The sequence below is a fragment of the Tenrec ecaudatus genome, chromosome 13 (assembly GCF_050624435.1).
Source record: "Tenrec ecaudatus isolate mTenEca1 chromosome 13, mTenEca1.hap1, whole genome shotgun sequence".
In the NCBI taxonomy this organism is placed as follows: domain Eukaryota; kingdom Metazoa; phylum Chordata; class Mammalia; order Afrosoricida; family Tenrecidae; genus Tenrec; species Tenrec ecaudatus.
The window spans coordinates 98,972,647-98,990,751 of NC_134542.1; positions in this window are offsets into that span (position 1 = coordinate 98,972,647).

Sequence of the window (18,105 nt, forward strand, 5' to 3'; positions counted from 1 at the left end):
CCCCCACCTCCGCTCAGCATATGCACAGGGGAGAAATGCACTCTTCCCGTGTCGACTGACTGTGCCAACAGGGACACAGGACAGCTTGGTGGGACACAATATTTATAAGGGACTATGAAGAAAGAGCAAGCCGGTTCCATTTGCTTATTTGTTTGTTTTTACACAAGAATTCTGATTTAGGGAGAAAACTTCTTTGTGGAAAAATTGAATAGGAGCAGCAGTAAGGAAGGAGTCATTTGGAGAAAGAAAACAAACGGATCGAAACTGTGGCGCCAACAGTGGGTCTTTAATTCGTGACATTTTCCCATTGTCCCCAGAAGTTCCTCCTACACCATCGAACTCATTAAAAAGAGTGCACTTGGGAAGCAAATATTGAGCTTCTAGTCTTCAAGAAGTAGACGGCGTCTAGACGGAGTCTGGAAGTCCTGCCTAAGTAGACACCCTTTAGCCAACACTGCGTCTGCATACAAAGAAGTGTACAAAATTGGGACTGGTCTTTTAAAAGAAGTAATCTACAGCTAAACAAAGAGTATGCTTTCTAGAGTCAACTGCATTAGTGTGCTGTTAGGCAGAGAGCAGGACCAGAACCTTCGGAATGATTAAGTTAGATACTAAAATGATTTGGTTAAAAAAATGAATTTTAATATGTAGAAAATGTTACTTCGTAAAGATATTAGAAAGCAATGGAAGAAGAAAATATAAAGGAAGCTGATATTTATTGGATATTTACTATGTGTCACGCGATGTGCACATTGGTGTAATCCTTACAGAAAAACTTAGGAGATAGACAGTCAGCCCACTTTTACAGGGGAGAAAGTGAGGATCTGAACGGCTCATTTGCCAGAAGACACCGGGCAGAAATAGATGGAAGAGTAGGTACTTATCTAGTAACAGGCAAATGGATCAACAAACTACGGCATGCACACAGCGGAATACTACACAATAACAAAGGAAAACACCATTGACCGTAAACAGACCAGGAAATAAATTCATTAGGCGTGAAAGAAGCCATGGTCATAAAAACATCCACATGCCATGATATCACTTATGGAAAATTATGAAAAATGCAAGCTAAGCTACACAGCTAGAAAGCGGAAGAACAGAAACCTATGGTTGAGATGAAGAGAAGGAGGATTTCACTAAGTGAATGAAACCTTTTGGAGTTGATGGGATATGCATTCTATCTTGAGAGTAGGGATGTTGTCACAGGTGTATTATACATATATCAACAACAATCAAATTGGACACGCAAAATAGTTTCGCTTTATTGTGCTTCAGTTATAGCTTACAATATTGCTTACAGAAGAGTTATTTGAGGAATTCGTGAACCAATTTACTTTTTTGATATTGTCCTTTTTATGTACCCACATGAGAGAAGTAGAATAAAAATGTCTACCTAAATGAAAATACAAAAGCTCTGTTAGTAAGAAATAAAGTTTTCAAAATAAAAAGAGTCTCAAACCCTTTACTTCATAGAATTATAATGACAATTACTTAGATGGCATTTTAAGTTGTACAAAATCTAGTCAACGGTATAGACTAGAAGGATCTCAACTCTATAAGTAAAATAAATTCTAGATTATTAAGTATCAAAAATAAGTACACTTACATAAAGATAATATGCATGTTTATTTTTTCATATACCTTTGGTAAAGATGGGATAATGCATAAGTGTTTGTATTCTATTTATTTATTTTCATTATTCAGACCATTAATTTTTCTTAGCTTGGTAGAATTCAGCTATTACAAAGTATAACAGATAATTTGGAAATCTTTGAAATCTATGATAGTGGTTGCTCATCGAATTAGCTCCTGGCTCATGGAGAGACCACATGCACACTGCATGAAAGATCGCCCATCCCTGCATCATCTTCATAATCAGTCTATAACCTTCTATTCAAGATGTGCCTTTGATCAAGGTCTATTTCTGTGAATGAAACAGATGACTGAAGGAATGAAAATCCAGGGACTGCCATGAAGATCTCAAATTCATGGTTAATTAGCCTGGCTTACTGGAAAGAGTCCAAGATGGCTTCTAGGGACAAGAATCCCTGATTCATCATCTTCACACATCAGTTTCATCATTTGTGAAAATGGATAGTGAGGGAGTAATGCCGTGAATGCTAGGAGTCAAGCTTCCCAGGTTAAAAACGGAAGAAGTCTGGGGACTTGAGAAGTATTACAGGACATTGAGACAATGGACAACCATGCAAATGCTTTGTCTGAAATGACAACCAACGGACTTGGGGAAAGTCTATGGTCTAGCATTTAAATGTGTTCTAGGAAAATGGGTCTTGTGAGTTTTCATTATCATTCACTGGATTCAAACTCTAAGGTTGGTGCTCTTTGCTTTGTGGTGGAGGAGTCAAGCTGACTGAAGGCATTGTCTTTGACCACGTACTTTAAGCCACAGCATTTGCATAGCCTAGCTGCATGGCATAGATAAGGTATGTTCCTTCCTGAGAGTTTGCACAAATTTCAGTGTCTAATGAAAATTTGCATTCTTATACTGATTTTGCAATCAACCCATAATTTGCCCAGTGATGTGTTACTGTCAAAGGCTGAACTACTTAAGAAGTATTTTATCTAGCTTCCCCAACGCTGTGTTCTCTGAACTAGGCTTCAGCAAACATTTAAAGCTTCCTTCTTCAGATCTTTAAGTGAGACTCCTTCTCTACGACGTGTTGATATTACTTCCATTCATTTCCTCCTGCTCTCTCCCCTCGAGCCCTCAGTTGCCTTTCCTTCTGATCCCACTCCTATCCTTTGTACTCACTGTATCCGGTTTGCTCCCTTTATTTAGTTCCCTTGTAGTTCATTCTACAATGTCATTCACTTAATACTATCCCTTGTTATAATATTTGCAATTTAGAGCTCTCTAATTTCACAGGGCACTGTATTTCTAGAAGGGATCTGAAGAAAAATAATAAATACACACAAAGCCTCTTAAGGATTTCTACTGGCAATATTCAATCACAAAAGGATGAAAAATATATCTATATGAGGCCACTACTAGAAGTAGAAAAACGAACTAGCTAAGTCTTAGGGACCAATTCCTAAGCACAGGGGTGAATGTCTGCCTACTGGCCGTACATCATCACCCTTCTGAGCACTTCATAGAAACCACCTCAAGGGAGGGACTCACATTGGCTGGGGTCACTCCTTCAAGCAGGGAAAGGGAGAAGATCACACACTTGACGTTATACAGCTCTGAGACAAGGCTCTGCAGATCAACAAGCCCCTCCCCATAGGAATGAGAGGAGAACCATACTGGAAGTCAGGGACCATATATAGTTTAGAGGAAGCCCTGGTGTTTCTGTTGGTGGGTATGGTGGGTAAATGGGGAGGACCAACTTCACAGCAGGAATGGATGTTGAACAATAATAATAGGGAAACTAAGGAGAGAATAAAATCAGTCCTATGATCCTGGGTAGACACCTCAAATATGTTTCTACAAAACCCTCAAAGAATTCTACCACAGACTCAACACTATAATGATCTTAGGCTCTGACATAACAGGGAACATGGCATGATCCAAGGGCCACACCACAAGGACTCGGCATCGAAGCTTGACTGGTTGAACCCTAATTCAAATCTTATACTCTTGGACTTAGGACTGAAATACTATCATCGGGGAGGATGCAAGGGATGGCCACCCCAAGACTGTAGAAATGGCAGTCAATGGAAGTAAACCCCTGGTTTAGTGGGTGTCCAATGAAAGAAGACCCAGAACTACCATATATGTGGTGCACCAATGTTCTCCTGCCATTAACATGATAGCCCTTGCTAGAGATACAGGAAAATGTCCTCTAGCACCCACTCCCATGCTCAATGGAAACAGAGCTAAACCAATTCATCAATCAATCTGTACAAAGCAATATCTCACGGATTGCAGCTCACAGTTAGACTATACTCACATGAACTCATATCAACAGTACCTTAAATTCTACATCATAAAATAAATTATTGATGTTATCAATGTAATTTCCTTATATTCTAAGGGGATGTTTAAAATAGTTTCCTTTGGGGGGCGGGAGCATGTTTTGTTTGGTTGGTTGGTTTGGGTTTGTTTTTTGTTTTTGTCATAATATGACCACCAAAGTAAAGTGACCAGGGTCAAACACAACTAAAAACACACAGATGGATTCTGGGATCCCATGTGATTTTGGCCCTAATCTAAGAAGTTAGTTCTTATATTGTGGTCCTGCTCGATTGTTACATTCATGATGAAATCACTGAAGATAAGGGTGCTACAGCAAGTGTGGTGAAGAAAGCAGGTGGTGCCCAGCTATCAATTGGAATATTGTCTCTGGTCTTAGAGGTTTGTATTCAAATAAGCAGCCATCTAAGGAAGGGATTAACTAAGTGTTCCAGAGAGAAGCACACTAGCCTGTGTGGTCCAAAGATGACAATAACAAAATTCAAATATGATGAAGGGAAAAGTATCAGAGCTTAAATTATGAACACACAATTTGTAGAAGATTACGGAGGGTGATGCGATCCCAAAATCCATCAGCAGTGTGTCTGGTCAGATTGGGTCTCTGGCAGATCCCCTCTAGTCACAGCCTTACTAACTTGATTATGGTTGATTGAACATGATACTTGAATTGTATTGAACATATTTGGTCAGTTGACCTCTCTCTTGAATTTGCTCTGTGCTCAAATATTTCTCAACTGTTCCAAGACAGAAATTCATTCTCTGGCTTTTACAATATTGTTGGTGGTCTTTTCTTTCTTACTCTGTATTTTTATTTTTATATTATTTTGTTTCATTTTGTTTTTTATTGTGTCTGTGAAGTTTAGGAAACACGGAAGGAGTGGATACATGGAGACAATAACTAATGCAATGGCTTATTGGGAAGGGGGCTAACAGGGAGGTGGGAGGGGAATTGGGGACTGTGCAGTAGATGCAGGAGGTGGGGAGAGAGCATTAGAGCGGATTGTGATGATGTATATGCAACTATTTTTTAGAAGCAGCTCCACTATGGAATTGTATGCTATGAGAATAATATATCTAGGTGTGTGGGGGGAAACAACCTTGACCTATGGTTACCGTGCGTGAAGGAAGAAGAGTTTTTGCTTAGGGGGCATTGAGATTATGCTCATGGTGGTGGACTAATTTGGAAAAGAATCGCAGGAATGGTAGTTCAACATGAAGGGTATAATCTATGACACTGAATTGTGCATGTAGAAGTTCTTAAATTCAAGTTTTGATGTGTACATTTTTTTCCAAAAAGGAAAAAAAATTACATGAATAATAATGGATATGGGGAAAAAGAAAACATTCTAAAATTGATTGTGGAAGACATTATGCAAATATTCTTGCTATGGTTGAACTATGATGTCTGAGATGTGGACAAAGTATTAATAAAAGTGTTAAAAGAAATTCTACTTGTAAGAAGAAAAAAAATCACATTTTTTGAGATTTTCATCCAGGGACTATCCTAGGATTTAGAGATAAACTTTAATTCCTTCCTCTCTTCCCCAAGGAAAGACCTTAAAATTAGGTGAAGGCATAGAGACTCAAGTCAATTAATCAATCAGAGTAGAGGTGTACAGAGTACAGGCATGATGGGATGATCCTCTGGTGACACTGGAAAGTGCAGAGAGGTAGGGTCTACAAGGGAAGTAAAGACTGGAGCTAGGTCCAAACAGGTAGGACATTCTGCACAAAGAAAATTGCAGATCCGTGTATAAAAATAATTTTGGTATTAGAAGATGGCAATCAAAATTGGTCATAAAAGGAAAACTGTAGCAGCAGGGAAGTTAATAAAGGAAATAAATGATATATTTCATGAAGTGGGTAGCATTGATGTCTGTATGAGTGAGTTGAAGCATCTTGCTTCCCTGGCTGAGAGTCCTCATTTCTTTTACCCTTCCCAATGTTCTTAGGAGCTAGCATTTCAGACACTTAGGAAAATGATGTGGAAAGGAGGCTTTACTTGGCAAAACATATAAATGTCCACACGACTATCGACTCCTATAAAGACTTACAGTCTAGGAAACCCACGGGGCCAGTTCTACTCTGCTCTGTAGGGTCACTAGTAGTTGGCATCAACTCAGTGGCAGTTGGTTTGTTTTTTTTATGAATGAATGGAATGCAAGTAACAGGATCCTGATGCAAGCCAAAAAGAGGCATGGCAGATGGGACTGAGGAAAGGGAGTGAGAGGGAGGGAATCTAACAGGACTGAAATGACAGCTGTACTTTTGACTCTGTACCTGAAACTTCTGTACTTGTAAGTACTAAAAAAGCAAAAAACTCACCGCTATCAGGTCACTGCTGACTCTTAACAACTCCCTGTGAGTTTCAGAGACTCGGTCTAACTGTTTATGGGAGTAGGAAGCCCAGTCTTTCTCCCTCAGAGCTGCTGGTAGTTTTGAACTGCAGACCATACAGATTGCATAGACATAATCTATTTTGGTATATCCTGTCAAGAATAACAAGTGAATAAGGATATTTCTGCAAACTTTTTTGCAAGATTTATTTGGAATTTACCTGTGGTATGTGGACAAATGACATATGAAAGAAAGAACAAGAGAATCCATTCAAGGGCAATGAATTATTTCATTCATTTGGTAAAATTTTATGGCTCTGAATAGGAGTGTGGTGATAAGATCAAACAAAAATTAGAATTAAATTGATTTGTGCTACTCGCAGGTTGTACCTCTTTTTTTCCTTCTCATTTCCCCTGATTGAATTTGTAACATTTCCCCCCCTATATAAAAAATACCTTCCCAAACCACCCTAAAATCTTTTTCATACCTTGGCTTCCACTGTCCCCCAACTGTAGCATCTACTCAGGTTTCAATTCCTCCAGAATCAAAAGTTCTAAAATTGTCCTTATCCATTTTTCCCAACCTTTAAGAATCTATCAAAATACACACACACACACACACACACACACACACACACACACACACACACACACTGCCAGCAAGTGGACGGAACGCATAGTGACTGTATAGGCAGAGTAGAATTTCCCCTGCAGGTTTTCAAAGCTGCAAACATTTTCCAAAGCAGAAAGTCTCATCTTTCTCCCATGAAGCAAATGATGGATTTGAACTCGGACACTTCCATTAACAGCACCATCCACTACACCACCAGGCCATACATGCTCTAAATCCACCTCTAAATATACATGGAGGTGGATGGTGGTGGTAAAGTAACTTAAACTAGCACAAGATTTTAAGTAATTAATGTATGTCCCTTAAACTTCAGAGAAGCAAGTATCTGAATATCAAACTGGAAATACCTCCAGATTTGTGGGTAAATTCTTTAGGGAAGATCTTAATCAGTATACTGTATTCCCCTAAGTAATTTCAGGAGGAGGTAGCATCTGTGACTAGGATGAGAATATTAGCATTGAGTTGTAGTAAATGGTGGCCTTGGTAGATGTGCTGTGATGGTCTGACCATGGTGATCTTATATTTAAGTCCATGAAATAAGGTTCTAGCACAAATATATCTCATTGTGAAACTTGCCTAATTTTAGGCAAAAGAATTCTTCCTATTCTAGTGTGCATCCTGACTTAGTATCTCATGTGGCAAGGATCCCATAGATATATGAATGTATTTCAGAACAATTAAGCTCTCCAGTTATAAGAGGTCTTTTTGCATTGTTATGATTCCAGAAATATCCGCAAAAATATTAAATCATGTTCTATTGATTCACCCATGATTTTCTCCCTCATTGATCAACACTCTAAATTTGATAGACTAGAATGTAAAATCAGAACGTATTTGTTTGTGCTTATTTCTATGCAACTTAGTGACACCAAACATTTCACTAGCTACAAGTCAACTGAATTTTAAGTTTTATTTGCTCTTATCACTATATTCTTTTTCAGGGACATTCAACTTTAACAAATAAAAAAAATAGTGGCCCTTGAGCCGATTCTCTTGCTCTTCCTCTATATGTAAGTGACTCATCATTATTAATTTTATGAAAGAATAGCAATTATTCATGTATTAATGTGTGTATCATGGGAATCATACAGTCTTGGTAAATGCCAAAGGAATTATTGAAAACTTTGGTTCATTTCATATGTCTCTAAAATATCCATCAATTTTATAAAACACATCCAAATAAATATCCCTGAGTTGAAAGTTGAAATGCAAATGACTTAGAATTAGTTTCTCAATTTCTTGAGACTTCCTGATTTTATATATACTAAGAGAAGAGCAAGAATAGCTTGTGAGATTGCACTAGTTCCACTTTCAATACTGGTTTGAAAACAGGAAGTAGTGATGAGAACACCCTTCTTCAGAGCTACAGACACTTTGGCAGTACTCAGCAGGCATGATCCAGTGGTATTTTGGGCCCAATTTCCAAACTTACTTTGTAAATTCTAAATTGGGAGTGAACACAATGTTCCATCTAATCAGAAATTTCCAAACTGATCTACCAACTATTTGTCGCATTCTCTTAATTATACTGACAATCAGCTACTTGCCATTTTCAGTTAGAAAGTATATTTTGGGCACCTCTTTTTTTAAAAAAAAAGTTAAAAGTAAAATGATTAAGATTTATTTTCAAGCTAGGAAAAACGGAATAGATATTAGGATATAATGTTCATGTTACAGAGCAGATAAAAGTGTGTTTCAAAGAGACTGTGCGTCTTCCCTATGATGCCACAGACTATAAAGTCTTTCCAGGAGAGAACGAAGGCCTCGTATCCAGAAATCCTTAATGGGCTTCTTGTACCTAGACACAAAGTGAGATTGGAAATGACTTACCAGAAATTCTGATGAGTACCTGACAGAAATTGGACATAACATTGTAAAAAATAAATAAAAATAAAACCTTGCTCTTGAGTGGAATCCAAGTCCTGTTGGCATATGTTTCACAGAACTACACTTAATGAAATGTTCAATGGCTGACACTGGAAAGTCGAACACCTTGTCAGACCTCCAACCTTCAATGAACAGCCAGAGACTTCATAGAAGGTGCGCATCATGTGGATCCTTCTGTTTTAAAATTGCGGTGCTTTATGATAGAAGAACATAGTCTCAATAATGATTTGGTGGATAAATAAATGAAACACGAATTTTATTAACTAGTGCAGGCAGTCCAATAGATCATTACCAAAAGAAAAATGGTTCTAGCATATTTCATTTACTATTTTTAATACATATGTAACTTCTTCTGGATAGTGTTTCTAAAGTCCTGTGAACTACACATATTCCATGTTAGTTTTTAGACAGAAAGAATAACTTTTAATTCTTCCTATGACCGACATTAAAATATATTTGAAAGTTGATAACCTTATATGATCTTTTTAAATGTAAGTAACACACCTTCCATTCTAAATAATTCCTATTTTTTCTTTTCATTAAAAATAGATTTTTATCAAACTTCTGGGAAGATGATGATTGAGTAACACATACTAGAGGGAGGCCACAGAAGTCAGTGCAAGAGAGTTACTAAGAGGGAAATTTCACATTGCTGGGTCCTGTAGGAGCATCATAAACATAAGTAGGCACAAATCCACTAGGTTTTGAGGGGCTAGAGGCTTTTTGCTTACCACAGTAGAGGTTGGCTAGGATTTGACCTTAGGCTTGCCACTGTCTTGACCAGAGCTGGGATCATTTTCAGCTGGGGCAGGGACTTTATCTCAACTTAGACACAGCTTGCCATTGCCTCGGGGCCACAATCAGGGATCGGGTCTCAGCTATATGTTACTTTTGTTTCCCTCACTTCTCTCTATCTCCCCACAGTCTCAACAGGTTTAGTTTTTCTTTTACTTTTTTTTCTTCTTCTCTTTCCTTTTCTCTCCCAAGCCACTGCTTCCAGACCACTCCCCTTAGCCTAGGGCATTTACGCCTACCCTCCACCCTTCTGGGAGCACTCCACCCTCTTCAGCATAACCCGAGGCTGGGTAAAGCCAACCCACACACCACCAGAGGATATTCCACCCAACTTCTTCCCGGAAAAATTCTGCCCACCCACCCTCTGCAGTATTTAACACTTGGCTGGAGAAATCCTGCCACCTTGTTCGGGGGAATCCTGCCTGTATGGCTGGGGAAGCTCCTATCAATCCTCTGTGGTCTCACGTGACTGACGGAACTTCTTCCCACCTGCTGTAGTGCCTCACACAGCCTAAGGCAGCTTGGTCAATACTCATCAACATTCTATGCTGCTGCAGGAACCTCTGTACAACCTCTGCAGTGATCTACCTGACTAGGGCAATTCCACTCACCATTTGGGGTGCTCTACACCAAAGCGGGAAACCCACCAGCCTTCTGTGGCACTCCCATTGCAGCAAGCACCTCCACATACCATCTTCGGTGCCACAAGCTGCCGTGGGCCACACCATCACAGCTTCTTGTGAGATCACCCAGTACAGCATCATCCTCATGGGTCCACAACAACCCAACCAGTGTCCGCTGAGAGGACCATCCAACTTGCCCTCCAAATAACAGAATACTGGTGGACTAGGGAAAGAATGAAGCCCCAGGAGGATAAAGTGGTAGGCCAAACCCATTGTGAAATTAGCTTCAGGCAGTTATAAGACACATTCATATGAGTCTCCCAGAGAGAGCCATGCTCTTCGACTCCCTGGAAATGGCAAAGGTTTCCCCTAAAGCAATGCAATGTAAACAGGAATCAGCATCAATGACCTCAATGAAAAAACAGGAGAAACAAAAGGAAATGGCAGAAGATGTCCTGAATTTAACAATGTACACAGACGAAGCAGACATTGATCTGCCACAGAAAGAAATTTTCAGAATGCTGCTTGGATGAAATGATAAAGGAGATAAAGTTCATATACCAAAGGGAAATACAAGAGCTAAGGGATGAGATAGCAAAACCAAGTAGCAGACTCACAGACTTCGCCAATTGTCTGGAGGAGGCAGAGGACCACACCAGTGACCTAGATGACATCCAAGCAGACTTTAACAAACATAAACAAAAATCGAATAAGATCATCAGAGAAGCTGAAGGAAACCTAAGACCATGTCTGATGCTATGAAGAGGAACAACATCAGAATAATTGGATTACAAGAGGAAGACACAACTATGAAGTCATCTGCAACAATTAGTGTGAGAATTCTTGTAGGAAAACTTCCCCAGCTTAATGAATGAAAACCAAGCAACCAATCAGGAGGCTGAAAGGATACCAACTAGACTGAATCCCAAGAAGAAGTCACCAAGGCACATAATAGTTAAATTAACCAACTTTGAGGAAAAGGAGAAAATCATGAGAGCAGCCATGGAAAAACAAGCAATCACATATAAAGGTTCCCAAATAAGAATATGCTCAGACCTATCAGCAGACAGTGAAAAAGAGGAGCGAGTGGAGTAACATATTCCAAAAATTGAAGGAAAACAATGCAAACCCAAGAATACTCTACCCAGCCAAGTTATCTATCAAGATCTATGGAGAATTAAATGTCTTTCCAGGCAAGAAAAAACTCAAAGAAGATGTTATAAGAAACCAGTCCTACCAAAGATCTTGCTGACCAGTATGAGCAGAAGAACAGCACTCACTAAGCATAAATAAGAGACCACCACATAGAACAACCCCACAAGAAGGCAACCAAAAGAAAACAGCCCCAAAGATAGAATTGGCTTAAGGGTAGAAAGAAGTCAAGAATGAAACACACACAAACACACACTGATAAGAAAGGGAGGTAGGAAAACACCCAACAATAAAGGTATAAGATGACATCACAGAGTCTGTAGATGGATATAAGAACCCTGAACATCAATGGACTGAACTCAGGCATTAAAAGACTGAGGCTAGCAGACTAGCATAGAAAACACAACCCATCAATCTGCTGCCTACAGGAGACACGCTGCAAGACTACAGACAAAAATAGGATGAGAATCAAAGGCTGGAGAAACAAATACCAACCAAACAGCAATTCAAAAGAAGTCAGGGGTTGCAATCCTAATCTCAGATAAAATTGACCTCAAAGTGCAAACCATGAAAAGAGATAAGGAGGGACACTATATAATGCTCAAGGGAATTGTAGACAAAGAACCACTAAGCATTTTAAACATATATCCCCCAAACGAGAGACCCACTGAATATATCAACCAAACACTCCCAAAGATTAAAAAGAGATCACAGCCTCCACAATTGTAGTAGGTGACTTCAATACACTGCTCTCTGAGAAAGATCACAGGAAAAGAAACTCAACAAGGAGGCTAGTGATCTAAACACTACAAATTAGACAATTTGACCTGATATTTACAGAGCTTTCCATCCAAACACAGAGTCATATTTTTTCAAGTCCACATGGCACATATTCAACGATAGAGCACATGCTGGGATGTAAGGTGAATCTACATAAATTTAAGCACATTGATATCATACAGATCTTTATCTCTGACCACTGTGCCATAAAGTTGGAAAATCAAAAGGAAGATAAAGAAAACAAGAGCAAACACTAAGAGGATGAATAACTCTCTATTGCAAAAGGAGTGCGTACTGGCACAGATCCGAGATGAAATTAGTAAATTTCTAGAAACCAACGAGAATGAAAACATGATGTACTAAAACTTATGGGACACAGCAAAGGCAGTTATCAGAAGAAGTTTCATAGCAATATAGGCATACATGAAAAAGGAATAGAGACTTATGATTGATATGCTGGCACAAAATTTACAACAACTAGAGAAGCTTCAACAGGACAATCCTATTAATAGCAAAAGAAAGGAAATAATAAAAACCAGGGCTAAGATTTGGGGGAAGGAAAGTAAGAAAACTATGGAAAAAATAGTGCTGCTAAAAGTTGGTTCTTTGAAAGTATAAACAGAATCGACAGACTGCTGACAAACCTAACCAAAGAAAGAAAGGAACAAATCTCAATAGAAAGGATGAGGGATGAAAGAGGAGACATTACAACAGACCCTAATGAAATCAAAAGGATAATTACACAGTACTATGAAGGACTGTACTCCAATGATTTCAACAACTTAAAATATACGGACAAATCCCTGAAAAATAATCCCTCCCTAGACCAGTCCTGATGGACTTCAAGAAGCTCAAAAGATCCACAGCAATAGAAGCAATAGACAAGGTTATCAGAGCATTACCAACAAAACAATCACCTGCACCAGATGGATTTACAGAACTCTATCAAGCATTCATGGAAGAACTGACACCAATCCTACACAAACTCTTCCAGAATATAAAAAAAGATGGAAACTCCTGAACTCCTATGAAGCTAGTATAACTCTGATATAGAAACTGGGCAGGTGTGTCACAAGAATCAAGAACTATAGACCAATATCCTTAATGAACATTGATGCAAAAATCCTTAACAAAATACTGGCCAAGAGAATACAAAAGTATGTAAAACAAATATTTTACCATGAGCAAGTGGGATTCATGCCAGGGATGCAGGATGGCTCAACATATGAAAGACCATTAGTATAATTTGCCACATTGGCATGAATGCTGTAAGAACCACATGGTAATATCAATAGATGTGGAGAAAGCATTTGACATCATCCCACACCAATTCCTGTTTAAGACAATCAAGAAGATAGGAATGGAAGGAAAATTCCTCAAGATAATACAAGGTATACATGAAAACCAACAGCCAATATGGTAGTCAATGGAGAAAAGATTAACATAATCCCACTGAAAAAGGGGACCAGACAAGAATGCCCCTTGTACCCACTCTTATTTAACATCATACTTGAGGTTTTAGCTCACAGCATAAGGCAAAGAAAAGACATTAGAGGTATTTGCCTGGGGAAGGAAGAGGTAAAACTATCGTTATTTGCAGATGATATGATTTTATATATGGAAAATCCCCAAAGCTCCAAAAGGGAAATTCTAGAGGAGTTTGGCAGAGTGGCAGGATACAAAATCAACAAACAGAAGTCTATCAGACTGCTACACACATTGGATAAGACCACAGAAGAGGCGATTAAAAGGTGGTACACTTCACAATAGCCAAGCAGAAACTGAAATATCTAGGGATATACCTTACTAAAAGAACAAAAGAGTTGTATGAGGAAAACTACAGAACACTATTAAAGGAAACCAAGAGTGATATCAACAAATGGATGAATATCCCATGGTAAGTGATAGGAAGATTCAATAGCATAAAGATGTCAGTTCTGTCCAAGGTGTTATATAAGTTTAATGCAATCCTGATATAGTTACCCACATCTCTCTCCAAAGATATGGAAAAGCTTATTACCAACTTCATGTGGAAGAGAAACAGCCTCGAATTAGCAGAGAACTCCTCAAGAAGGAGGACGCAGGGCTTGCTTTACCTGACATTAGCACATATGATACAGCCACAGTTGTCAAAACCAAATGGTATTGGTATAATGACAGATACTCAGACTAGTGGAAAAGAACTGAAAACCCAGAAATAAAATCATCAGCATACAGATAACTGAGTTTTTGATAAGGGCCCAAAAAAATATCAAATGGGAAGGAATTGCCCTTTCCAACAAGTGGTGCTAGAAAAATTGGATATCTACCTGCAGAAAAATGAGGCAAGACCCGTATCTCACTCCATACACAAGAATAAACTCAAGGTGGATCACAATCTCGAGTTAAAACACCAAACAATTAAGGCTATCAATGAGGGAATTGAGACCAAGCTGAGAACCTTGGTGCAGGGAATACATAAGCTCTCAGAAATAGGGAAGGACACAAATACAGATGAGTCACAGATCGAAAAGTGGGATATACTGAAGATAAAACACCTGTGTACATCAAAAGAATTCACCGAGAGTAATAAGAGAGTTCACAAAGTGGACAAACATCTTTAGCAACGAAGTATCAGACAAAGGCCTTATCACTAAAATCTACAATAGTCTGCTAGCTTCCAAAAAAAAAAAAACTAAAACTAACGGCCCACTGAAGAGGTGGGCAATGGATCTGAACAGAAGTTTCACAAGGGCGGAAATCCAACCTAATGGCCAATAAACATATGAGAAAATGTTCCTGATCATTAGTCATAAGAAAAATGCAAATTAAAACAATAATGAGATACCACCTAACACCCTCAAAGACAGTCCAATTCAAAAAATTAGAAAGCAGCAAGTGTTGGAGGGCCTATGTTGAGAGAGGAACTCTCATCCCCTGCTGGTGGACCTGTAGGTATGTACAGTCACTATAGAAATTGATTTGATGCTACCTAAAATGGATGGAAATTGAGCTACCATCCGCCATTCCCCTACAGGGCATATACCCAGAAAAGGCAAGAGACAAACCACGACCAGACATGTTCTCCAATGTTCATGGCGGCCCAGTTCACAATTGCAAGGAGTTGGAAACAACCCAAATTTCCATCAACAGACGAGTGGATTAACATATACTGGAGTATTAAACATAACTAAACATATAATGTACTATGCATCGCTAAAATACAGTGATGAATGCATGAAGCATATCACTTCATGGGAAGAACTGGAGGAAAGTATGCTAAGTGAAGTAAGCCAAGCACAAAATGACAAGTACAACATGAGTACGCTGAGGTAAGGTTTAAAAACCAAATGCAAAAGGGGCATAGGGAAAAAGTTACTGTATGTGAACATTCCTGGGGTAGGTCCAGGTAGTATAGCAGGGGCCAGCCCAAATCCAGGGATACATATGGGGAAGAAAAAACAAAATGGGTAGTTGGGGAACAGGGCACTAACCCACCCATGGGGAGAGTGTTATTTATATCTCCACAGGGAAAGAGGGACCAGACTTCAAACCAGTGGTCTAAGATGTGAATGAAACATACCAGCATGAAGCAGTGTGTTGGTCTGGGTAGACTATAGAAACAAATCCATGGACACACACATGTGTATAAGAAAGAGATTTCCATACAAGAGTAATTGATCATTGAGAAAACATCCCAGCCCAGTCCGGATCGCCATATGTCTGATACCAATCTATAAAGCCCTCTTCAGACTCAAGAAACACATGCAATGCCACCGAATGTAGAAGATCAATGGCCAGTGGGTCAAAAGTCTTTGGATCCAGTGGCATTGGAAACATCTCAGCGCTGGCAGGGGTCTCTGCATGGCTTCTTCAGCACCCAGGGCTGCATCAGAATGGGCCCATGTGTCTTGCAAGCTGCTATGTCTCCCAGGTTATGAGCAGAGATTCCCACCTCCAAGGAAGAAATACCAGAATTTCCAGAATCCTTCGGGGAAGGCTATGCCCACACAGACAGGCTAGACTCCACTCCTACACATTTAATCCTTAAATTGACAATTATATAACTACCACAAGCAGGGAACCAGCAGAGAGGTCTGAGGAGCCAATCCCAAGTACAAGGATAGCCACCTCTCTCGCCCAGAAGAATTGACTTCAGATGACAGTACTGAAGCTGCAGCTCAGGGAGAGGGACATGTCTGATCAAGGCACACGGGAGCAAATGAAGGAGGAGGAAAAGAGAGTGGAGCACATCCAGGCCCACCAAACCTTGAGGACAATATCCCTGCTCAAAGCAGCCAATGCACAGAGAGGACCATATGACCAGCCACACTATGAGACATGCCAGCACAGTGGACAACACTGGAGACACAGTGTGAGAATTGCACCCGATCTGACCCCACCCCACTGAGGTAAAGCATTAAGGGTGTGTAACAAAACAGCAAGGGGAGCAGAGCAAGGAAGTCCTGAGGGAGTACCAAAAATAGACTTTGGGGCCAGGGTGTGGCACCCCATCAGACTCGACTGGAAAATACTCCTAAAGGTCAACAAATAGACCTTGAACTATTTACCAGCTTTCCCTTTTTTTGTTGTTGTTGCTGTTTTGTTTTATTGCTTCATTTTCTTCTGTCTTGTTTTAGTGCATATTATTATTTCTACAGGTCTATCTAGATAAGACAGGTTGGATAAACAATCTGGAGGAGAAAAAAATAGGACTGATGATTCCAGGGGGACATGGAAGACGGGGAGGTTGGGGAAAGGAAGAGGTGTTAACAGACCCAGGGACAATGGAACAACAGGTGATCAAAGATCAGTGGTGAGGAGGGAGTAAGAGGCCTGGTAGGGCTTGATCAAGTGCAATGTAACCGAGAGGAATTACTGAAACCCAATGAAGACTGAGCATGATAGTGGGACAAGAGGAAAGAACTAGGAGGCAAAGGGCATTTATAGAGGTTTAAATACAGATATGTACATATGTAATAATATTTATATATTATAATGGGGAAATATATCTATGTACATATATTTATAGGTTCAGTATTAAAGTAGCAGATAGATATTGGGCCTCCACTCAAGTGCTCCCTCAGTGCAAGAACATTTTGTTCTTTTAAACCATGATGCTCACCTTCCCGACATAATCACTGAAAATAAATGGGTGCATAACCAAATATGGTGAAGAAAGCCTCTAAGCCATCTAGCTCAGAAACAACAAAGGCCATGTGGAAGAAGCACACCAGCCTGTGTGAAAACGAGGTGTCAAATGGATCAGGTATTAGGCATCAAAGAACAAAGAATCATATTACTATAAATGAGGGGGAGTGTGGAGTGGGGACCCAAAGCCCTTCTGTAGGCAACTGGACATCCCTTTACAAAAGGGTTTTAAGGAGGAGATGAGTCAGTCAGGGTGCAGTGTAGCAACAATGAAACATACAACTTTCCTTTAGTTCTTAAATGCTTCCTCCCCACCACTCTCATGATCCCAAGTTTATCTAACAATTTTGGTTAGACCAGAGGATATATACTGGTACATATAGGAACTGGAAGCATGGGAATCCAGGACAGATGAAGCCTTCAGGACCAGTGGTGAGAGTGGCGATATTGGGAAGGTGGAGGGAGGGGAGGGTAGAAGGGGGGAACAAGCATCTACATATAACCCCCTCCTTTGGGGACAGACAACAGAAAAGTGGGTGAAGGGAGAAGGCAAAAAGTGTAAGACATGACAGAATAACAATTTATAAATTATCAAGGGTTCATGAGAGGGGAGGGGCAGAGAAGGATGGAAAAAATGAGGAGCTAATACCAAAGGCTCAAGTAGAAAGCAAATGTTTTGAGAATGTACACCAGATGTACAAATATGCCTGACACAATGGATGGACAGATGGATTGTGGTAAGAGTTGTATGAGGCCCCAATAAAATGATTTTTTTATCCTGACCTTAGACTCAAATGGGGTTATTTGTTCTAAAAACAGAGAAAGTCTCCA